This window comes from Stomoxys calcitrans, chromosome 5 (assembly GCF_963082655.1).
Source record: "Stomoxys calcitrans chromosome 5, idStoCalc2.1, whole genome shotgun sequence".
Lineage (NCBI taxonomy): Eukaryota > Metazoa > Arthropoda > Insecta > Diptera > Muscidae > Stomoxys > Stomoxys calcitrans.
This window is the reverse complement of record NC_081556.1, coordinates 76,368,679-76,394,651: the sequence shown is the minus strand read 5'-3', so window position 1 is coordinate 76,394,651 and position 25,973 is coordinate 76,368,679. Positions and strand designations below refer to the sequence as shown.

At 39.1% G+C, this 25,973-nt stretch overlaps 1 protein-coding gene across 16 annotated transcripts in view; it reads right to left on the bottom strand.

The window, feature by feature from the left end:
* Positions 1-25,973, bottom strand: part of LOC106088992 (uncharacterized) — a 604,691-nt gene that overhangs the window by 32,483 nt on the left and 546,235 nt on the right. For 12 of the 16 annotated variants that reach the window (XR_001221540.2, XM_059368662.1, XM_059368663.1 and 9 more), the window contains one exon: positions 23,543-23,563. The exons of the other annotated variants lie outside the window; for them this stretch is intronic. The gene's annotated coding sequence lies outside the window, so the exon portion shown is untranslated. The remainder of the gene's footprint in view (positions 1-23,542; positions 23,564-25,973) is intronic. 16 annotated transcript variants of the gene reach the window in all.

The following is a 25,973-nucleotide window of genomic DNA, read 5'->3' as shown; positions in this document are numbered from 1 at the left end:
AAGCACAAATGTGATATCAATATTCGGGAAAAGTGTCTACGGGGCCACCCCACCCCCACAACACCACCCAACTAGTAAGTATTTGCTGATTTTTGCAATATGAGGCTCAAATAAGGGGGTTATTAGAGTGGAACACGAATCCGATATATATTTTCAAGGCCAACTCACTGAGTGGCCGCCCATCCCCCAAAACACCCCCAAGCTGGTCATGTTTGCCGACTATGGAAATATGTGGCTCAAATTAAAGGTATGTGGGAGTAGACCACGTATCTGATATCAACATTAGGGACCAACTGTCTAGGGGACGTCCCACCACCATAACAACCCCCAAATGGGCCGTATTTGATCACCAAGACAATTTGGGTCGTAAAGAGTGTGGAACTAAATATTTGTAGTGTTTTGGGCCAATACCCCAAACCGGACATATTTGCTGACTTTTGCAATAAGGAGTTTAAATGACATTTGAAAACGAATTTGATATCCAATTTTGAGGCCAATGGCAATATGGGGTTCAAATAAATTGTATATAGATATATGAGAATAGAGCACATTGCTGATATATTTTCCGGGCTTAGTGTTTGGGCGACCACCCCAATCCCCAAAACACCCCTAAATCGGCCATATTTACCGACCAAGTCAATGTGGAGCCTAAATGGAGGGTTTTTGGGGGTAGAGCAAGAATTGATACCCGCTTTCGGGACCAATTTTCTGGTGGAAACCCCTTTCCCAAAACATGGGGTTCAAATAAGTGATATATAGCTATATGAGAATAGAGAACGTTGCTGATATATTTTCCGGGCTTAGTGTTTGGGGGACCATCCCAATCACCAAAACACAGCTAAATGGGGCATTTTTACCGACCATGTCAATGTGGATATTAAATGAAAGGTATTTGAGAGGCAGAGCAAAAATTGATACCCACTTTCGGGACCAATTTTCTGGGGGTCAACCCTTTTCCCAAAATACTCCACAAGCAGCAATTTTTTAGTGACCATGGCAAAATAGGGCTCAAATAAAGGTATTTGGAAGTAGAATACGAATTTGATATCCAAATTTAGGGCATCACCCCTTCCCCAAAACACCCCCAAAGGGTAAAAATTTTTCGACCATGCCAATATGTGGTATTTAAGATTAGAAAACGAATTTGATAACCTATTTTGAGCCATGTGTTTGGAGGGCGCCTTATAGTGTAAACTCCCCTAAACCAATGGCAATATGGGGTTTAAATAAATGGTTTTTGAAAGAAGACCATGATGCTGATATTTTTTCAAGGCCAAGTGCCTGGGGGACCACCTCACCCCTGAAAACACCCCTAAATCAGATATCATGAGAGTAGCGGGCCGAAATAAAGTATTTTTAGAATGGAGTACACCTTACATCCAAACTAAAATTCGTATACCAATAAAGATCATATGGGATTCGGACAAAGGCACTTATATTGTTAAACAATTAGTCAAGCGATATATATATATACATATATATATTCGTAGCATGGTATATCACTTAAAGCTCTTTAATTGTCGAAAATAAATATTCTGAGGAAACTTTTGTTCCATATAAAGTAAAAGAAGGCGCAGCGGAACGGGCCCGGGACATCGACAAATGCGAACCACCCTGCCCCGTGGATCGCATTTGTCGAGTTCTATGCGCGGTATCTCTTTTTAGGCAAACAAAGAATATTGAATAAGCACGGTTATGCTCTTGGAGCTATATCAAGTTATAGTCCGATTCGTACTAAAAATGAATGCTGAACATTGTGGAAGTCATTGTGTAGTATTTCAGTTCATTCAGATAAGAATTGCGCCTTATCTGAACTTTGCTCAAGAAGCAAAATCGGGAGATAGGTTAACATGGGAGCTGTATCAAACTATTTATCGATTCAGACCATATTAGACACGTATATTGAAGGTTATGAGAGAAGCCCTTGTACAAAATTTCAGCCGAATCGAATAAGAATTGGACCCTCTATAGGCTCAAGAAGCCAAGATCCCAGATCGGTTGATATGTCAGCTATATCAGGTTATGAACCGATTTCAACCATACTTAGCACAGTTATTGGAAGTAATACCAAAACTTCGCGATCAAAATTTCAGTCAAATAGGACGAGAATTGCGCCCTCTAGAGGCTCAAGAAGTCAAGACCCCAGTTCGGTTTATATGGCAGCTATATCAGGTTATGGACCGATTTAAACCATACTCAGCACAGTTGTTGGAAGTCATAATAAAACACCTCATGCAAAATTTCTGCCAAATCGGATAAGAATTGTGCCCTCTAACGGCTCAAGAAGTCAAGATCCCAGATCGGTTTATATGGCAGCTATATCAAAACATTTACAGATTTGGCCCATTTACAATCCCAACCGACCTACACTAATAAAAAGTATTTGTGCAAAATTTCAAGCGGCTAGCTTTACTGCTTCGGAAGTTAGCGTGCTTTCGAAAGACAGACGGACGGACGGACATGACTAGATCGACTTAAAATGACATTACGTTCAGGAATATATATACTTTATGGGGTCTCATACGCATATTTCGAGGTGTTACAAATAGAATGACGAAATAAGTATACCCCCATCCTATGGTGGAGAAAAGGAAATAATTGATATTTTTGCATTAAAAATCTTTTTAATTTATTGAATTAAATTTCGGTTAAAATATGTTATTGCAAATTTTGCCCATGAACATTCCACTAAGGAACAGGGGCAAACTTTTCACATATCAATGAGTGCAGTCCGATTCAAGTTTAAGCTCAATGATAAGGGGCCTTCTTTTTATAGCCGAGTTCGAACGGCGTGCCGCAGTGCGAAACCTCTTTGGAGAGAGATTTTACGTGGCATAGTACCTCACAAATGTTGCCAGCATTAGGAGGGGAAAACCTTGGTCTTGAGGTCTTGACTTCTTGAGTCTCTAGAGGGCGCAATTCTGGTCCGATTTGACTGAAATTTTGCACGTAGTGTTTTGGTATCACTTCCAACAACTGCATTAAGTATGGTTTAAATTGGTCCATAACCTGATAGAGCTACCCTATAAACTGATCTGGGGTCTTAATCTATGGTCCGAATCGGACCATAACTTTATATAGCTCCAACAGCATAGCAATTCTTTTATTTTATCCTTTGTTTACCTAAAAAGAGATATCGGGAAAAGAACTCGAAAAATGCGATGCATGGTGGAGGGTATATATTCGACCCGGCCGAACTTAGCACGCTTTTGCTTGTTTTAACTTAACAATAATTATTAAATAAACTATTTTATATTATTGAGAAATAAATAAAAACCATGCTAAATTCCTTCTTGATATTTTTGGTCTACCAACGCCACCATGTGTTTGTCAATGATAGAAACTAGACATATATTTGGTTCATTCCCACTTCTTTGCAGTACAAATGTGTGAGGAGGACACAATAGAACGCCGATATAGATACTCACAATTTGTAATATTAAATAACAATTTGATTCGTATAATTGAAAATATTTTCAATGGGTGCCTTTTTTACCAATCACTTGTCTTATAAAAAAAATCCCATTTCAATGTCAAAGTTAGTTAGTTAAAGTATAGTTAAAGCAATTAACACTTTTATGAAAAGTTCTTTAAAAGTCAATACCATGTTTAATCGGTCAATTGTAGGTCTATATTTTTTCTGTGCAACCGGGTCAGTGAATATCTGGTGGTATTTAATGAGAGTCGGTATAGCCGATGAGTTGCCCTCACTCATTTCACAAACGACCAAAAGCTCTTAATTCCCGTGCAGAATACCTTGTATGTTTGCGCAGCTATTCGTTGCTGGCATTTTTTTTATAAACGTGATTTCCTGAATGGCTCCTCTTTCAAACTGGCGTTAAATTATGGTAACATGGTAGTGACATGAAAACCAAAATTCAATCGTTCTATTTTTTTTTCGATTTATTATCACCATTTCTATTGAACAGAGTCTGGTAAGATCGACTCAGAATATGATTTTGAAGAATTCACTTGTCTTTTATGGAGTTTTCCCACGAAAAGGCTGTTCCTCGCGAAATAATTCAGGTTTCGTCTTTTAGTTAGGGATAAACAAATATAAAGTTATTAGAATTTTTCACTTTCACTCTCATATGCAAGTGGGATTTCAATCAGTTGCATCCAATGCAATCAGTTGAACACTGCATATGCCCGTGTGAATGTGCCACAATCCCTAGTTTAAAAGTTTTCCCTGACTGTACATCATGAAGTCAGTCATGCATGCAAATAAATACTTCAATATTGAAAATAAAAAGAAAAGATTTTTTCCTATGAATTTGGGTTAAATTGTTCCCATGATTAGAGTTTAACGAGTTCATTTGTTGCCCTGTTTTATGGCTGATGTAGCTCGCTCTTATTATGGAGTCACATACATGAGCTGATGTTGATGTCGGCCGAACCAAACCATCGGCTTAGTGTTCGTACAGTTGATGTCTAAATTCAATCCTTGTGAGGGTCCACTAACCCATCGAAATGTAAAATGCTCTAAAAGCCATTTTCATGCTGCACCACCAGACTTTCGTGTGCACACGTTTTTAAGAAAATTAATTGCTCATAGTAAGAAAATCGTTCCTTTTTTTTGTATTTGAAGCACATTTGTGGCACCAGGGGAAAATAAATTAATTTTCTCTTCTTTTTTCCGTTTTGTTCATCTTTTATGGAACACATAGAGGTTACCTTTGCCGATGTTCCCTCCGCCGTCGCCTGATTTGGTTAGGGAAACTGTCCTCGTCTTGTAAACGAAAGGCTTGTAGTTGAAGTTGTTTTCTTCCTTCACAGTAATTTGTGATCGTTAAAGGAATTGTGATGTCAGTGACAATGGATGCAGCAGCATCAGCAACAGCTTCGCTGGAAAAAATGTCATTTCTCACGCTCTTCTGCTATTAGTCTTTACAAGCGGCAATTGCTACTTAGGGATGGATAGTTTTCCTTTTGCCCAAGTACTCCCAGCCTTTTGCAGTAAGTGCGGGTATGAGCTCAATTCCTTCTGGAAATCCATTAGACTTTTTCCTCACCACATAGTAATGGTGTTGCTTGCTCCACTCGTTATAGATGGAAAGCAGGAGCGCAGTATAAAGTCTATGCCAATCAATGGGAGTTGACGTGTTTGTTCCCCTCTCAATAATGACTTTCATTTTAGATGAAACCGAGTCATTGGTGTCAAAGCTCAAATTGGTTGTCAAGTTCGTTAGACGCAAGCAAGCAGTGTATGTTGACAACTATAACTTTGAGACGTTATTATAGACTAAACACAAAGCTAATATGTCATCCACTTTTCGATCGTACACCTCATACAGGTTGGCCAACGAAAATGATGATATACAAGGCTCTGTAGAACATAGTTCGGACAGCTAGCCGAACCATGCTTTACTTATTGCAAAATCTTGTATTTGTAGCCAACTTGTTAACGTCAAGAATAATAATGAGGTGGGCATCAGTGGAACAAGGGAAAAAAAGTTATATACCCTATTGTGTCCCACCAAAACCTTTCCACTTTCCTTTGGGCATGGTTCTATACATCTATACATCTGAGTTAGAATATAACTCACATGCAAACGCAAATTTTGACCATGAACTTTCCACTAAGGAACAGCGGCAAACTTCTCACATATCAATAAGTGCAGTCCGATTTAAGTTTAAAGCTCAATGATAAGGGTCCTCCATTTTATAGCCGAGTCCGAACAGCGTGCCGCAGTGCGACACCTCTTTGAAGAGAAGTTTTACATGGCATATTACCTCATAAATGTTGCCAGCATTAGGAGGGGAAAACCAAGGTTGAACATTTTTTCTGATGGTCTCGCCAGGATTCGAACCCAGGCATTCAGCGTCATAGGCGGACATGCTAATCTCGGTTTATATGGTGGTATATCAGGTTGTGGACTGATTTAGACCATACTTTGCACAGTTGGAAGTCAAATCGGATAAGAATTGCGTCCTCTAGAAGCTCATGAAGTCTTATCGGGGGATCGGTTTATATGGCTGCTATAAAGGTTATAGACTGGTTTAAATGTTGGAAGCCATTCCTTAGCGTTATATACAAAATTTCAGCCATATCGGATAAGAATTGCGACCTCTAGAAGGTCAAGATGTCAAGACCCAAGATCGGTTTATATGGCAGCTATATCGAAACAAGGACCGACTTGGCCTATTTACAATACCAACTGACCCACACTAGTAAGATATATTTGTGCAAAATTTCAAGCGTCTTCCTTCGAAAGTTAGCGTGCTTTCGACAGACGGACGGACAGACGGACGAACATTGCTAGGTCGACTTAAAATGTCATGACGAATATATAAATTATGGGGTCTTAGACGCATATTTTGAGGTGATACAAACGGAATGACGAAATTAGTATACCACCATCCTGTGGTGGATGGTATAAAAATACTTTTGGGAGTTGTGGTTTTAACTAATTTGGGATGGATATTTCTTTATTGGGTAAATATTTCCAAACAATGTATGTGCCCCCAGAAATTATTGTTGTTTTTTTTTGTACCTGGCAGCCATTTGACGGTTGCTCTAATGATTTTTGTCATTTAACATACCAGCAGCCGTTCAAGGTCCAAGTAGTTGCCTCACACTGACTGAAGAACAAACAGGCAGCAAGAACTATTGGATGCCCGCTGATCTATTTAAGACCAGAGGCTACACCCTGTAAGGCGTATGCATTAGCTAGTCTGCGCAATCTGACCCTATAATTGGAACCTCAGCATATTATGTCCCGTACACAACAAGGGAGACAAGACGATATGTGCCAACAACAGAGGAATAAGTTTCCTCCCCATCGCATTAAAGATACTCTCGAGCGTACTGTGTGAATGATTGAAACATAAACTCAATGAGATAATTGGGCCCACTCATTGCGGCTTCAAACCTGGTAAATCCACCATAGACCAAGTATTTACACTGTGCCAAAGGGTATAATAAAAACGATTTATTATAAATTATAAATCGATGTTTATCGCCATCTTGTATTCTGCACAACCTTTTTTCCGTGGCGACATAAATGTGGGGGCTGCAACCGAAAATTTCCCTACAGGTGCATTCTCAGCTTTAGAATTTAGTTCGAGCACAAAGTAAATATTTATATGGCACTTATTGTTAACTGAACACCTTGTTACACCTTAAACCACTACTTTGGCAGTTAAGAGTGTAGCGATCGTCTCAGAATTACTTCCTAGTTCCAGACGAGCATGGGTCTGGGCGCGAATTCGCCTGTCTGTCTGTCCGCATTTTGTAATCAAGGTACCTAATCATCACGAAATTCTGCACATATCACTTCTTAAGTATAAATCGGGCGAATTATAAATGGGAGCTACATCTAAATCTGAACCGATTTTTAGCAAATTTTGATTTTTACGAATTATTTATGCAGGCCACCGTAGCGCAGAAGTTAGCATGTCCGCCTATGACGCTAAATGCCTGGGTTCGAATCCTGGCGAGACCATCAGAAAATATTTTCAACGGTGGTTTTCCCCTCCTAATGCTGACAACATTTGTGAGGTATTATGCCATGTAAAACTTCTCTCCAAAGAGGTGTCGCACTACGGCACGCTGTTCGGCCTCCAGGATGGTGGTTGGGGGGTGTTGTGAACCGCCAGAAACTTGGTCCAGAAAAAGGGTATGCATTTCGTACTCTACTTCGAAATATCTTTCATTTGAACCCCATATTGAAAACAAATATCATCATCGTGCTCTACTCTTAAATCCCATTTATTTTAACTCCATATTGTCATTAGTTTAAGGGGAGTTAATGGGATGATCCCAAAATTGGTTGTCGAATTCGTTTTCTAATCTCAAATATCTTTCATTTGGGCTACAAATTGCCATGATCGGTCAATTTGTACTCGTTGGAGGGTGGGGAAGAGGTGTGTTCCAAATATACACATTTGATTATCAGATTCTACTCCCAAATACCTTTATTTGAGGACCATATTGCGATGGTCAGTAAATAATTGCTGTATGTGGGGTATTTTTGGGAAGGGGTAGAACCCCAGAAAATTGGTACCGAAAGAGGATGGAGGGGCGGGCCCCCAAACACTTGGTCTCTCATTTGGATATCAGATTCGTTTTCTACTCTCAAATACCTTTTATTTGAGCCCCTTATTGCCATGGTCGTTAAATATGTCCGATTTAGGGTTGTTTTGAGGGCTGGGGTGGTCCCCTAAATAATTGATCCCATAATTGGATATCGGACACGTGTTCTACTCTTAACTACCTTTCATTTCAGTCCAATATTGGTCTATATATATTTTCGGTGGGTTTTGGGGATGGGGCGGTCCCCCTAGGCACCCCATCCGAAATTTGGATACCAAATTTTTGTTTTAAGATTACCATAAGAACCCCTACTAAATTTCGATTAAATCGCGCGACCCATCTCCGAGTTCTGCTGTTTCTGAAAATTTAGGTAAGGGGGAGGGTTTGCGTTTCGAAAATTTCAAGAAAATCGGTTTAGCCGTTTTTGAGTCTATACGGAACAGACAATCAAACTAGACAGAGACTACGGCCAGTCTATATAGGGCCCGATTTCTGTGAGCCTTCTCAGTACTGTCACGAATGTAATACTTTCAGTTCAGTTACCTGTCCAAGGCTTATCTCACCAAGTAAAAAATTTGGAAGCCAAAGTACTAACGAAAGCAAATGAGACTGAAAGTAATTAAAATAAACGATTCGCTCACATTTGTGTCTTTCGAGCTCTTCAAGTTCTACCATTACATTTAATATCTACATTGAGTCCTAAAGCCCAACTGGCCTTCTTGGTCTTAGAGAATTAAATCCGACTTGCATTAAGGTAAAATGGGTTTGAATTCTGCGTTAAGTTTGATCAGTCGTTACCAATACGACTATGAAGCTGTCGTATTTTAGAAGTAATTTCCAATTCGTCCCAGGTTATGACAACACTGGTTTATTTTTTAAATCGGGATATAAATTGTAAATCTTTTGCAAACCTTACCCTCTTCTATTGAAACTACTTACGCAGCTGATGTCAAGTCTTTTTTTTACTGTTGGTTGATTCTCTTAAGAAAATAAGCCATGACATAAGTTATGCGAAAACGTGACATATTCTATGCTACTGGACAAAATTGATGAGCTTTTTCTTTCATTCGGCCATGTTATAAATGTTTCTCTTGCAATTCTACGATATTTCCAAGTATGCTTAACGCAGGCCACATTCACTGATGTCCCTCTTCAGCATGCCCATCCATCTGTAATTTGGCCACGAAAAAAATGATTCGAGCTTTCTTTTGCTCGAGTGTAGCATGTATTTCTCATTTGCCTTATTTTTTCGCCAACATTCTGAGAGGGTTGGGAAATTGGAAACTCTTAGTACTTTCTTAAGATTTGTTGCAATTCCAGTCCGCGATTTTTTTGCAGGACATGTCATTTGTTTGATGACACACATTTACCCATGCTCTAGATATCGCCTATCGTCATTTGGTTTTTGACAGTAAGCCACCGCCAAGTAGAGAAAAAGTGCTAGGGTGCAAGTTTCAACTTCGATTAAATTTTAAAGGACTTAATTAATTTCTGATATTTTCTGCTGCAGATGTGTTTGGAGAAGTTATTGGAAATGTCAGCAACAACAGCATTTGACATTGATACAAAACCGCAGCAAAGGCTACATAAATCAGAAGTTTGATATTGAATACTGGGCGTATTTCATAGACCAATTTGGGATGAAAATGTTATGATTTCGTGAAAGTCTTAACAGAATAGCATAGTTGTTTGATGTCATAACAAAAAACCTCATAACAAAACACCTAGTGGCTCAAGAAGTCAAGCCCCAGATCGGTTTATATGGCAGCTATATCAAGTTTTGGACCGATTCGAACCATTTTTAATACAGTTATTGAAAGTCGTATCAGAACACGTAGTGCAAAATTTCTGCCAGGAATTGCTCTCTGTAGAGGCTCAAGAAGTCAAGACCCCAGATCGGTTTATATGGTAACTATATCAGGTTATTGATAGATTTGAGCAATTTTTAAAAAAGTTGTTGAAAGTCATAACAAAACACCTCATGCAAAATTTCAGCCAAATCGAATAATAATTGCGTACTTTAGTGGCTCAAGAATTCAAAACGGATAGAAATTGCGCACTCTAGACGCTCAAGAAGTCAAGACCTCAGATCGGTTTATATGATAGCTATATCAGGTTATGGACCGTTTTCAACCATACTCAGCACAGTTGTTGGAAGTCATAATAAAACACCTCATGCAAAAGTTCATTCAAATCGGATAAGAATTGTGCTTTCTAGCGGCTTAAGAAGTCATGATCGCAGATCGGTTTATATGGCAGCTATATCAAAACGTGGACCGATATAGCCCATTTACAATCCGAACCGACCTACGTTAATAAGAAGTATTTGTGCAAAATTTCAAGCGGCTAGCTTTACACCTTCGAAAGTTAGCGTGCTTTCGACAGACAGTCGGGCGGACATGGCTAGTTCGACTTAAAATGTCATGACGATCAAGAGTATATATACTTTATGGGGTCTTATACGAATATTTCGAGTAGTTACAAACAGAATGACGAAATTAGTATACCCCCATCCTATGGTGGAGGGTATAAAAAACACGTAAAAAGGCATTAAGTTCGGCCGGGCCGAACCCACATTGACATTGAGTGGTCTAATAAATACAAGTCACTGTTAAATTTTGAACTTTTTGGCAGCTATATCCAAAGAGAGACCGGTCCGACCCATATAGGACACAGATGCCAAAAAGCATAACATAAGTCACTGTGTCAAATTGGAATTGGATTTATTATCCGAAATCGGATAATAAATGCGCCTTTTATGGGGCCAAGACCTTAAAACGAGATATCGGTCTATATGGCAGCTATATCCAAATCTGGACCGATTTGGTCCATCTTCAAGTAGGATATCGAGGGGCCTAACACAATTCACTGTCCTAAATTTCAGCAAAAATCGGATAATTAATGTGGCTTTTATGGCCTAAGACCTTAAATCCGCAAAACGGTCTATATGGGGGCTTTATCAAGATATAATGTCCCATCTTCGAACTCAACCTGTATATGGACAAAAAAGAATCTGTGCAAAGTTTCAGCACAATATCTCTGTTTTTAATGACTGTAGCGTAATTTCAACAGACAGACAGACGGACTGAAAGACGGATGAACATATCAAGATCGTCTTAGATGTTAACGACGATCAAGAATTTGCTGCGACCACTGCTGTGAGGCCAAGGGAGATTTCTCTTTGGTCATGTGGCGCCCACGGACACTCTGTTATCCTTGATACAATGCCGGATGTGAGAGGTAGTGTGAACCTGAGCTGGTTTTCGAGAAAAGTACTGTATCACTATTCCTGATAGAGCCGATTGGAACTATAATATCCCTATTAATAAAAGCTACATAGACTTCTATACGGAAAGTTCTGAAATAGATGACCAGGTGGGTATGGGGTGTACACTGAAGAGCTAGGTCTGGTCATATCGAGAAGGATATCAGACGACTGTAGTGTGTATCAAGCAGAGGTCATTGCAATTAGAAAAGTGTAAAGGTTGCAAGTAACGACATCTGCAGAAGCTGTGAGGACGTCAAGGAAGAAGAGACTACAGAACATCTGCTTTATGTATGTGTTCCGCACTGGCAGCCAGAAGCAGTTCTTCTTTAGGTTCACATTTTTTTGAGAACTTATCGGATTCAGCCTACACGGACAATTGATATTTTATTGATTTTCCGGGATATATTTTTTTGGACGTAAGCGATTCCAAGAATAATCGAAAACCGAAAGATATCGAAGGGCCTAACACAACTCACTGTTCCAAATTTTGGCAAAATTGGACAATAAATGCGCCTTTTATGGGCCCAAGACCTGAAATCGGCGGATCGGTCTATATGGCAGCCATATCCATTTTTGGACCGATCTGAGCCAAATTATTGTAAAAAGGGATGTCGAAGGGCCTAACTCAACTCACTGTCTCAAATATCGGCAAAATCGGATTATAAATGTGGCTATTATGGGCCTAAAACCTTTAATCGGCGGATCGGTCTATGGGTTGCCCAAAAGTAATTGCAAATTTTTCATATAGTCGGCGTTGACAAATTTTTTCGCAGCTTGTGGCTCTGTAATTGCATTCTTTCTTCTGATTTCTGCTGACAACTGACACAAGAAAGAATGCAATTACAGAGTCACAAGCTGTGAAAAAAATTTGTCAACGCCGACTATATGAAAAATCCGCAATTACTTTTTGGACAACCCAATATATGGGGGTTATATCCAGATATAGTCCGATATAGACCATCTTCAAATTTAACCTGCTTATGGACAAAAAAAAAAAAAAGAATCTGTGCAAAGTTTCAGCTCAATATCTCTATTTTTATACCCTCCACCATAAGATGGGGGGTATACTAATTTCGTCATTCTGTTTGTAACTACTCGAAATATTCGTCTGAGACCCCATAAAGTATATATATTCTTGATCGTCGTGACATTTTATGTCGATCTAGCCATGTCCGTCCGTCTGTCCGTCCGTCCGTCCGTCCGTCTGTCTGTCGAAAGCACGCTAACTTCCGAAGGAGTAAAGCTAGCCGCTTAAAATTTTGCACAAATACTTCTTATTAGTGTAGGTCGGTTGGTATTGTAAATGGGCCATATTGGTCCATGTTTTGATATAGCTGCCATATAAACCGATCTTGGGTCTTGACTTCTTGAGCCTGTAGAGTGCGCAATTCTTATCCGGTTGGAATGAAATTTTGCATGACGTGTTTTGCTATGATATCCAACAACTGTGCTAAGTATGGTTCAAATCGGTCCATAACCTGATATAGCTACCATATAAACCGATCTTGGGTCTTGATTTCTTGACCCTCTAGAGGGCGCAATTCTTATCCGATTGGAATGGAATTTCGCACGACGTGTTTTGTTATGATACCCAACAACTGTGCCAAGTATGGTTCAAATCGGTTCATAACCTGATATAGCTGTCATATTAACAGATCTGGGGATTTGATTTCTTGAGCTTCTAGAGGGCGCAATTCCTATCCGATTTGGCTGAAATTTTGCATGACGTATTTTATTTTTACTTTCAACAACTGTGTCAAATAAGGTTCAAATCGGTTCATAGCCTGATATAGCTGCCATATAAACCGATCTGGGATCTTGACTTCTTGACCCCTAGAGATCGCAATTATTATCCAATATGCCTGAAATTTTGTACGATGGATTCTCTCATGACCATCAACAAACGTGTTTATTATGGTCTGAATCGGTCTATAGCCCGATACAGATCCCATATAAATCGTTCTCTCTATTTTACTTCGTAAGCCCCAATGGGCGCAATTCTTATACGAATTGGCTGAAATTTTATACAGGTCTCCAACATATAATTTAATTGTGGTCCGAACCGGACCATATCTTGATATCGTTTTAATAGCAGAGCAACTCTTTTCTTATATCCTTTTTTGCCTAAGAAGAGATGCCGGGAAAAGAACTCGACAAATGCGATCCATGGTGGAGGGTATATAAGATTCGGCCCGGCCAAACTTAGCACGCTTTTACTTGTTAAAGACTGTAGTGTGATTTCAACAGACAGGCGGTCAGACTGTCAGACGGACGGACACGGCTAGATCGTCTTAGATTTTTACCACGATCAAGAATATATATATTTTGTGGGGTCAAAAATAGATATTTCGATGTGTTGCAAACGGAATGACGAAATGAATATACCCCCATCCTTCGGTGATGGGTATAATGAGGGTATACAAAATGTATCTCTTTTAGCCCAGGAGCCAGCGTGTGTTTCAGCTGGTGAAACATTATCAGGTTTGGGAATTTAAAGAAGTCGAAATAATCGATCGCCCAATGTATTCTTTACTCAGTCGCAGTTTCCTTGACAAAACACATTAGTCATTTGGATGTTTTATTAGGAATGCCGCATATATAGTTTTTTATTATTCCCGTAAATTTTTGACACCAACACTTAGTCTTCAAACTGACAAAATGTTGTATAAGTGTGTACCACAAGGTGGCTGTAATCGTTATTTGTGTGTTTAACGGCGATAATGAAAGCAGAAAGTCTGCTTCGACTATCTACTGTCAGACTTTGCTTCCCATTATCGTCAACGCCGATGTGATTGTGGCCACTGATCACTGGTGTGGTTGATGTTGCTATTGCGGTTTGCTCATCCAATGTGATGGCTTCGTAGAAAGTGGCACGAAATTTTCCTGTGTTTTTTTCCTTTTTTTTGTGATTTCGGTTTGTTGTACTTCTTGCCGGGCGTTGTGTTGTATATGAGTGGCAAAGACCGTCTTTTCTTCCTCCGTATTTTCATTAAGAAATTTTCTTATTAATTTTTTTCCGAGTAAGTGTGTGTTATTGTTGTTTGTTAACATATATTTGCTTGCTAGAACAAAATACAAAAAAAAACGGAATATTTGCCCAAATTACTTTGGGTAATTGGCTTTGCCAAAAGAATGCTCAAATTATAAGAAAAATATAATCAAGAATAATCAGACTAGTGCTACCACTTATCTGAGCTTAAGCCGTTCGCTGGCTGGCGCACCACTGCACGAGACTGCAGTCGTAATTATGGAGTTTTCGAAAGTTCATTGGGCATTGCTGCTGTTTGCTCATTTCTCCAAGAACATGGCGAGCTAAGTATAATGACATTTTGATAGAAATCTGAATGATTTAGCCTAAGTTATTTGTGTCACCTGAACTCGGTGAGGAAATGTCAGCACAGTGCCACTGACATCACACTGCAGTCATATGACATTCAGTTAGGTTTGAGCTCAGATGAGCTTAAAATGGAAATGAAAAGTGGGTTGAGCTCGTGAAGTCGATTTATTGAAACTGACTATAATCAACCAAAACCGTTATCTTGCATAGAAAATATTTATGTCAAAGTTGAAGTCAAAGTTATTATTGATGATTAAGATTTTTATTTCCGTGCAAATGATAATGTATGGTCCAAATCGGTTTTTAACCTGATATATCTCCCATATAAACCGATCTCAGATCTTGACTTCTTGAGCCGCAAGAGGGCGTAATTTTTGTCCGATTTGGCTGCACTTTTCCATGAAGTGTTTTATTATGACTTAGTATGGTTCACATCGGTCCACAACCTGATATAGCTCCCCTATAAACCGATTTCTGATCTTGATTTCTTGAGCTGCTAGAAGGCGCAATTATTATCCGATTTGGCTGAAATTTTCCACCAAGTGTTTTTAATCCGATTTCCCGATTATACTTCTTGAGCTGAAATTTGGGTGCATAATGATTAAGGATAATGGTTAAGGAGCTATACCAAGTTATGAACCGATTTTCGCCACACTTGGTTTGGCTGTTGGAGCCCAAAGTGGAAGTCATTGTGTCAAATTTTAGCCAAATCGCATTATAATTGCGCCCTGTAGAGGCCCAAGTATTATAATAGGGAGCTCTGTTAATATGGGAGCTATATCAGGTTTTGATCCGATTTGGATCATACTTGGCACAGTTGCACTTCGTGCAAAATTTCAGACAAATCGTATAAAAATTGCGCCCTTTAGCCGATCAAGAAGTCATGAAGGTTATGAATCGATTCAAACCATACTTGTCACAGTTATTGGAACAGTTCATGCAAAATTTCACCCAAATCGGGTAATAATTAGCGGCTTAAGAATTGAAGATTCTGGATCAGTTTATATGGGAGTTATATCGGGTTATTAACCGGTTTAAACCATACTTGGCACAGTTGTTGAAAGTTAAAACAAAACACTTCATGCAAAACTTTCTGCAAATCACATAGTAATTGGGCCCAAAATATGGCTCTACGGGAGCGTAAGTAGACCAATGCCAGCTTAAGTTTCTGTAATATATTAGACTGCGACGGAGAGGAAGTCCAACATAAGGATATTAATTATATCAGCTTCAGTGAACATGTCTTGGCACAAGCGAGACGATGACAACGTCTGTTAGGACACTTGAGACAAAGTAGATTAAGACTGAGGCAGTCACTGCGGCTATGAGCCTTAAGGCGATGGAAGAATGGATAGAATATAGGAGCAGGTCATGCTATAATAGAATAATCGAGCCAACAATAGGATGAGCTTTCTAATCAGAATTCTGGGATGAAATTTGAGGGTGACTGCGAGACCCTGTTGCCAGCAGCACAGTTTTGGACTGACGGAGCTTTGGCACTGTCATCGCGTATTTCATGCTACATGCATGGATCAAAGCTTGAGGACAGAGTGAACCTTGGGGTCGAACCCTGTGACTGAGGTATGTTTCCGACTGCCTGACCATAATACTGTCTTGCAGGCAGAGATCCGTATTGATGATGGTATGGTATGGGTGCCGGGCCATAGCGGATTAAGAAGGAATAAAAGAGTAGACCATTTTGCGGTTATGGCTAGAGGACTGTCACAATTAAATTTGGTTTGACCGAAGCCGTTTGTGGCAAAACAATTCGAGTTAAGGTCGTGGGCACTGGGGAACAACGAAAAGGTTGGTAGGACGTCGAAAATCCTATGGGGAGGTCCGGATTGTGAGAAGACGAGGCTTTTACTATAAGGAAATATGAATGTGATCAATATAGCTTTCAGTATCATAATGGGACACACTGTAATGCGAGTGCCCTTAAGCAGAATAGGTTCGGAAAGTGGTAGAATGTGTCGGAAAGATGACAAGACTTTGGAGCAATTCCCATGTCATTGCCCGGTTTTCACAGCTAACAGACAATGGCAGTGGCATGGGGCCACAAGACCAGATTTGAACCGACTTTGGGCCATAGAATGGAGACAAATTAGAAATTTTGTGAGTAGGACGAATTGTTCAAGGTTACTATTTTATCATTTAAAGCGCTCTACAAGCCGATTACTGGGTTAGGTGTATGTCCATAGCGGCATGGGGCAGATTCATTTCTGCAATCTCTTTTCCACTTAACTTAATAAATTGCCGTTCATCGTGAGGGAAGACCAGATCTCTCAATGAGATGGCTGAACCGTTCAAAATTCACCTGCTCTGGGTGACGGGCCAGAGAATTGAAGAGCAGACAAGCTAGCGAAACTAGGAACTACCTTACACATTCCAGGGGAACTGGAATTTATGGGTATACCACATGTAAGCTCGGCCTTTAGGATCAGGCCTGAAGGACAATGAATGATAGATGGTCACTGTCTGATCAGAAAACATGCAGAGACTGAAGGTTTCAAGTAACGACTTTTGCAGAAGCTGTGAGGACGTCGAGAAAGAAGAAGAAGAACTATAGGGTGTGTCCCGCACTGACAGTCAGATGGAGTTCCTCTGTAAGTTCTCATTTTTTTGAGAACTTGTCTGATTTAGCGGATGTGAACATTCGCAAGTTGTTGGGCGAGCGATCTGGATGGTTCAACGGTAGGTACTAGGAAGAATCTTCCTTCTTCTGTTCCTGTGGTAACACAATGGCCAAAAACGTCAAAGTGAGTCTGATGGCAGAGTGCTACTTAAACCTAACCTAACCTTATATAATTCTTGGAATCTAGTGCAAGCCAAAGCAATTATAAAATGAGCTCACTTTTCCTTAAATAGGTCAATACATTGCGGCTTTCTTTCTCAATGGAAGTCCTTTAAGTTTGTCGTTTTGCCTTTTCTAGGGCTACGCATTGGATACAGAAATGAATTCCCTTTCATTGGCTTAAAACCGAGCAGCATGTCAACCCAAGGGGACGACTACGGCCAGAGTGCTCCATTCAATTTCGTATTTGGCGTGATGGTGGTTACGGAGATATCAAAAGAAGCATAATTCTTAACATTTTCATAGAATTCAACGACAAAGTCACTATGAGACAAGACATGGCATGAATGATGTAAGAAAGGGATAAGAATCCTTGATGTTGTTATTCGATGATACATTCTTTAAGTCCATTTTACACATGTTGCTCACACAAAGAGTAGAAATGCGAAGAAGGCGATGTACATAATCGCTGAATACAACGCATGAATATGCAACATGCTCATGTGCTGGCCTTACACGAGCAAGCGTCTTGCAGGCTCCTCCTTCCCATAGCTGCTTATGCAACAAGCTTCAGCCACCATCTACACCTTTCCTTGAATCCATGAACCCATGCATGATGCATTCATTCTAGCTTGCATGTTTGTCAAAGAAGCTGGAATTATTCATTTACATCGTCGCTTCGTTCTCTGTATTCGAAGCAATGGTGGAACAAAACACACACTCTGAGGTAAGTACGTGGTTTATATTCCTGGTTCGTTTCGCCCTCTTTGGGCTTTTAATTCCATATTAGTTGCATGCCACGCTTATCGTTGTCGCTCCTCTAGAGCCCTGGATGTAAAAAAAGCCTTCCCCCACATTTCCATTACAAATAAATAACTTTAGTCACCAGACAGACGTACGGTGATGACGACCACGGTGTTGGTGGATTTGGTGTGGGTGTTGGTTTTTGTTTGGATTTACTAGACTTGAAACCAAAACAGTTCTTAGAAAACAGACGTCTGCAAATACACACAACAATACAACAAAGAGTAGGTAGGAAATGCTTAAAGCCAAGGCGAATTGAGCTGGGTTAAAAGTGAAAATCTTGGCTGCAAGGAGCTTATGTGCCACGTATTCATTTCATCATTAATCACAGTAAAAGAGGATTTGGCACACCATTCATGCAACATATGATGGGGCGACAGTGCAACGAACGGAACACAACCTGAGGAGAGTGCATAGAGTGTTCATACTCGTACCTTAAGAAATGCATATGGAAACAAAGCCAACATTAACAATTCATCTTGAAGTTCTTCTACAAATAAATGGCGTAGGACAACTTAATGGTTTGTATGCTCATTTAGCAGACCTTTTTGGTGGCTTTCATATTTTGCGTGTCACTGTCTCACAGTGGAAAGGAAGTTACACAAGTACTGACTCAAACAAAGTTAAGGGATTGAGGTTTCGATCTCCAGGGTAACTAAGGTCATAGGACTTACTTAGGTTAAGCATTGCGTTTTTGACAGATTCTTTAGAAGTGGTCGAAAGCAAAAAATGATAACATAGAATGAAATCGTACAAAACGAGTGGAATGCTTAAAAAAAGTTAATACTCTGTTTATGTTCTTTTTTATACTGTCTTCGATAGGGAGGGTATATAGTAACATTGCTGTTCCAATTGAAACACCTTCAAATGATCTGATACCCTCTAAAGTATCGAGTTTTTCAATAAGGAGTTGACAACTTTTTTTATACCCTCCACCATGGAATGAGGGTATACTTATTTCGTCATTCTCTTTGTAATTTCTCGAAATATTCGTCTAAGTATTCGTTTATATACTTTTTATTGTCATGACATTTTAGATCAATGCTTCTTATGATCGGTTGGGATTGTAAATGGACCATGTTTTGATATAGCTGCCATATAAACCGATCTGGAGTCTCGACTTCTTGAGCTTCTAGAGGGCGCAATTCTTATTCGATTTGGATGAAATTTTGCATGAAATGTTTTGTTATGACTTCCAACAACTGTGCTTAGTATTGTTGAAATCGGTTGATAACCTGTTATAGCTGCCACATAAACCGATCTTCCGATTAGACTTCTTGAGCTTCTAGAGGGCGCAATTGTTATCCGATTTGGCTGAAATTTTGCATATATCGTTTTGGACTTCCAACAACTGCGCCAAGTATCATCTAAATCGGTTCATAACCTGATATAGCTGCCATATAAACCCATCTTCTAATTTGACTTTCTAAGCCTTTTAAAGGTGCAATTATTATTTAATTTGACTTAAATTTCTTGGATGACATTTTTCTATGACTTGTACGGCAAAACAAGAACGATCCATATCGGTGAATAACTTCATATAGCTCATATCTTATATATAAAAGTCAATTTGTGTTTGTTTGTAGGCCTGTTTGTTTGTTTGTATGTTTGTGTGTTCCTTATAGACTCAGAAAGGGCTGAACTTAGTTTCTTGAAATCTTCACAGATGGTGCACAATGACCCCGTGATGAAAATAGGGTACTACATTTTTTGATATCTCAAGGGAGGCGGACCCTCCCCCCTTACCCTAAGTTTCAGAAACGCCACATCTCGGAGATGGGTGGTGCGATTTAAGCGAAATTTTGTGTGCTTTCATATAGTACCCCAAAAATAAAAATTTGGTATCCAAATTTCGGATGGGATACCTAGGGGGGCTGCCCCACCCTAAAATCTACCAAACATATATTTAGACCAATCACGACAATATGGGACTCAAATGAAAGGTATTTAGGATAAGAAAACGTATCTGATATCCAATTGTCGGACCAAGTGCTAGGGGGACCACCCCAAACCCCAAAACACCCCTAAATCGGACTTATTTACTGACCACGGGAATATGGGACTTAAATAAAAGGTATTTGAATGTAGAATACGAATCTGATAACCAAATATGGGACCAAGTTTTTGGTGGGCCGCCTCTCACCAAAAACATCCCCCAAAGGGTACAGATTTACGACCATAGCAATATGGGGCTCAAATGAAAGGTCTTTTGGAGTAAAGCATCAATTTGATATCAATATTCCGGAAAAGTGTCTATGGGGCTTCCCCACCCCCACAACACCACCCAAATATTAAGTATTTGTTGACTATTGCAATATGAGGCTCAAATAAGAGGTATTTTGGAGTAGAACACGAATCTGATATATATTTTCAAAGCCAAGTCACTGAGTGGCCGCCCATCCCCCAAAACACCTCCCAACCCGGCATGTTTACCGACTATGGAAATATGGGGCTCAAATTAAAGGTATGTGGGAGTAGACCACTTATCTGATATCAACATTTGGGGCCAACTGTCTATCGGACGTCCCAACACCATGACAACCCCCAAATAGGACGTATTTGCTCTTATTTGCTCGTTTTTGCTCTTAAAGAGAGGGGGAACTAAATATTCATAGCTTTTAGGGCCAATACCCCAAACCGGACATATTTGCTGACTTTTGCAATAAGGACTTTTAATGAGATTAGAAAACGAATTTGATATCCAATTTTGAGGGCAATGGCAATATGGGGTTCAAATAAACGATGTATAGATATATGAGAATAGAGCACGTTGCTGATATATTTTCCGGGGTTAGTGTTTGGGGGACCACCCCAATCCCCAAAACACTCCTAAATAGGGTATATTTGCCGACCATGTGGATGTCGAGCTTAAATGAAAGGTTTTGGGGAGTAGAGCAAGAATTGATGCCCATTTTCGGGACCAATTTTCTGGGGGTCTATCACTTTCCCAAAATACACCACAAACAGCAATTTTTTAGTGACCATCGCAATATGGGGCTCAAATAAAGGTATTTTGGAGTAGAATACGAATTTGATATTCAAATGTAGGACCATGTATTAAGGGCATCACCCCTTTCCCAAAACACCCAAAAAGGGAAAAAAATTTTCGACCATGCCAATATGTGGCTCAAATGAAAGGTATTTGAGATTTGATAACCCATTTTAGGGTCATGTGTTTGAGGGACGCCTCATCCTGTAAACTCCTCTCAAAACCAATGGCAATATGGGGTTTAAATATATGGTATTTGAGAGAAGAGCACGATCCTGATATTTTTTCAGGGCCAAGTATCTGGGCTACCACCTCTCCCCCGAAAACATCACTAAATCAAACATCTTGAGAATATCGGCTGAAGTATTTTAAGAATGGAGTACACCTTACATCCAAACTTTAAATCGTAGACCAATAAAAATCATATCGGATTCAGTTAAAGGCACTTATATTGTTAAACTGTTAGTCAAGTTAGCATGGTATTTCACTAAAAGGTCTTAATTTGTCGAAAATAAATATTCCAAGGAAACTGTTCCGTATAAAGTAAAAGAAAGCGCAGCGGAGCGGGCCCGAGTCAGCTAGTATATTAATAAATTAAAAAAAATTAAATTGAAATAACTTGTCAAATGCGATCCATGGTGGATAAGATTCGGCCCGGCACTTAGCACGTTTTTTCTGGTTTTGATAAAACGCAAACCATTTGAGATATGTATTTTAAAAACTTTATTATCGGCTTGAAGTACAATCAAATCATTACGAATGGAACTCGATTTCGTAATGCGGACACTTTTGCTTCTGTCAATACGTTGGACCAAATTTGCAGCGACTCGGCCACACATTTCAGCCGAAACGGTCGATGTTTCCCTTTCAATGATGGCTCTGAGCTCTCCCAACGACGTCAGCTTGTTATCACAGACCAATGACTTGACGTTGACCCAAAGAAAATACCATAGAGGCGAACGAGGCGTCTAATCGACTGAGCCATTTCCTGAGTTAACACTGATCATCAAACTTACACTACATTAAATCGATTGCAACGTGGCACCGTCCAGTTGAAACCAAGGCAACCAGGTCCATATTTTCCAATACAGGCCAAAAATAATCAGTGAAATTGGTGCGATAGCGTTGTCCATTCACGGTAACATGGCAATTGACATCATCGACGAAGAAGTATGTCCCTATGATGCCGCCAGAATGTAGACAACAGCAAACAGTTATTTTTTGTGGATGAAGCATTGGTTCGTAAAGCGCGTTTGGATTTTCACCTGACCAATAACGCATATTTCGCTTATTGACGAACCCATTAAGCCAAAATGAGCTTCATCACTTACCGACTCCGAATTTTACCGACTCTTAATAATTTCGGTACTAAAATGTATATGATTTGTGGAATATGCGCTCACAAATGAAATTAAAAGTTGTCAAGTTCCTATTGGAAAACCCGTTATACTCGTACGCAGTGCTGACAAGCGGCTTAAGCCCCCAAACTTTTGCAAACTGATGCCTTGTAGGTGTATAGGGCAAGAGTTGTCCTTCTTGTCCTTTCCAAAATGTGTGATTTGAAGTTAAATTTTTTGCAATTTTTTCCAAATACTTCATTCAAATTACACTCAGAAAAAAGTTTGATCATATCAACAATCACTCTCTGCTGAGTTTTAATTACATTTTTATACCCACCTCCACAGAATGGGTGGTAAACTAATCTAGCCATTAAGCTTTTAACTCTTTAAAATATTGATCTGCGACCCCAAAAAGTCCGTCTATTGAAATCACGATAGCGGTCGAACGTAAAAGGTTACCGTTTGAAATATTGCACTGACACTTTTTATTGGTATAGGTAATTGGAGACTGCAAATGGGGCATATCGGTTCAGATTTGGGTTTAGCTTCCATAAAGAGTGATCGATTTGATTTGGTATCGGAAGTACGTTTATAGTCCCCAAAACCCAAATCACGTTTCAATAGATTTACACCTGATTTAATGATTAGATTTAAATATGTCATGACGATGTTTCGAGGTATTAAAAACGGAATGACGAAGTTAGCAGAAAAAAAGTTTTGTCGGCTGGGGTATTCAAATTGGAAATTGTTTAAAGCACATTGAAAATTCATAAAATTATTTTCTCTGGCTGGTTTCTACAGCCATATTTCGACATATAATACAATATCTCAATTCAATGCTTAAACTCGCTGGGCATTAACAGCTTCAAAACAAAGTTAGTTGTTGATTTTATTTATTTTTTTATTTGTATATGATTATAGTGATAATATTTGACTTATTTAAAAATATAAAATTAAAAAATAATGTAAACTTACTTGTACAAAATCTGTGCTTACCTGGAAATAAAAAAAAGTTCAGAATTAATACACAATGCTGTGATCCAATCGTAGCGAAACAAACAATATGGAAATAAAGAAGAATATTTTTGCAATGTCCTTTAGAGCCTTTCATTTTAATAACTCCTTCTGAGAACCTTCAGTGAACTCATGACATTACATTTTTAATAAGTAGATATCGGTATATTTGTTGCTGGCATTACAAGACAACTTATGTATAACAAGTAAAAAGGCATTAAGTTCGGCCGGGCCGAATTTTGGATACCCACCACCTCAGGTATATATGTAAACCCTATTTCGTCACAATTCGGTGAGAATTGGATAACTTAAGCACCCAAATTCGGCACGGACATTGAGTGGTCTAATATATTGGGTTGCCCAAAAAGTAATTGCGGATTTTTCATATAGTCGGCGTTAACAAATTTTTTCACAGCTTGTGACTCTGTAATTGCATTCTTTCTTCTGTCAGTTATCAGCTGTTACTTTCAGCTTGCTTTAGAAAAAAAGTGTAAAAAAAGTGTATTTGATTAAAGTTCATTCTAAGTTTTATTAAAAATGCATTTACTTTCTCTTAAAAAATCCGCATTTACTTTTTGGGCAACCCAATATATGTCACTGTTCAATTTCGTAGAACAAAATGTTGGTATTTTTGGCAGATATATCCAATTATAAACCGATCTGAACCATATTAAGGTCGGATGTTGGGAGGTCTTAACCTACTCACTGTTTCAAATTGCAGCGAAATCGGATAAAAAATCAAGCTATTATGGCCGTCAGATCCTTTATCGGGAGATCGGTATATATGTCAGCTATATCTAAATATAGTCCGATCAGAACAATATTTAGGTCGGATGTTGGGAGGTCTTAACCTACTCACTGTTTAAAATTTCAGCGAAATCGGGTAATAAATAAAGTTTTTATGGCCTTCAGACCCTTTATCAGGAATCGGTCTATATGACAGCTATATCAAACTATAGTCCAATCTGAACCATATTTACGACAGATTTCGGGAGGCTTAAAATAACCCATTGTTTTAAATTTCAGCGAAATCGGGTAATAAATAAAGCTTTTATGGGCTTTAGACCCTTTTTCGGGAGATCGGTCTATATGGCAGCTATATCTAAATATGGACCGATCTAATCCATATTTAGGTTAGTTGTCAGGAAGATTAAAATAACCCACTGTTGCAAATTTCACTGAAATCGGGTAATAAATAAACCTTTTTTGATCTTCAGACCCTTTATCGGGAGATCGGTCCATATGGTACCTATATCTAAATATAGTCCGATCTGAACCATATTTAGTTGTCAAACAAAATCGAATGAAAAATAAAGTTTTAAGGACATTAGACCGCTTATCGGAAAATCGGAAAATAGCAGCTATATCCAAAAGACGTATCTGTGCCAAATTTCAGCTCAACATATAAATTTTTGAAGGCTCTAGAGTGATTACAACGGATGGACGGACAGACGGACAGACACACGGACATCGTTAAATCGTCTTAGAATTATATATACTTTGTGGGGTCGGAAATTGATATTTCGACTAAATGAAGATACCCCCTATCCTACGGTGGTGGGTTGTTTATTGCAGGAAATATTGCCAAATAAGTTTGGCAGGGCGAATCTTATATACCTTTACCACCCTCCACTTTCTCAAAAAGTCAATTCGTTAGATCGGTTTGTATAGGAGAGTTTTATCTAAATTAAAAGTAATCATACATATATAAGTAAACGTGATTTCGCCAAGCAAAAGGCTCGGGTACATCGACTTCAAAGTTCATGGCCATCATGGATGTATATACTTCACAAGGCCTTTGACCAATACCCCAGACTTTAATAAATATATACAGGCACCCTTGTAACGGCACAAATTTGTCAATGGAGTGGGGGCCGAGCGAAACACAATGGCGAGTATGTATTCCCTCCCATTTGGACGAAATGTCTATAAATGTCCAATTCAGTACTAAAGACGTTACTCGTAATTTTTTAATAGTCTGCTAGAGACACTTGCATATAACTTGGACGCCAAATTTTGTAACTAAGTGCCCGCGGCTGATCTACCTCCAAAATGGATATGTTTGAGTTAATTGATGTAATTAATTATTTAATTGAAACTGCTTCAGTCATAAAAATTATATTAACGGAGAAACAGCGAGAGCCGTTACCGTTGTCTAGCGTTCGAAGCCATCAATACAACTTTTAACAGATACATGTAATCATGTGTACGACGGAACCAGTGTAATTGTCGCAGAAAAAAAGTCTGTCATTGCACAAAAACACATGCATTGGGAAAAAGTACAGCTAATAGACGGGGTTGTCGAGCGTGGTTAGTGTGGGTAATTGTATCATAGAGGCGCTTTCGCAATCAACACGATTTAAATACAATATACCAACGCACGGCCCTTGAA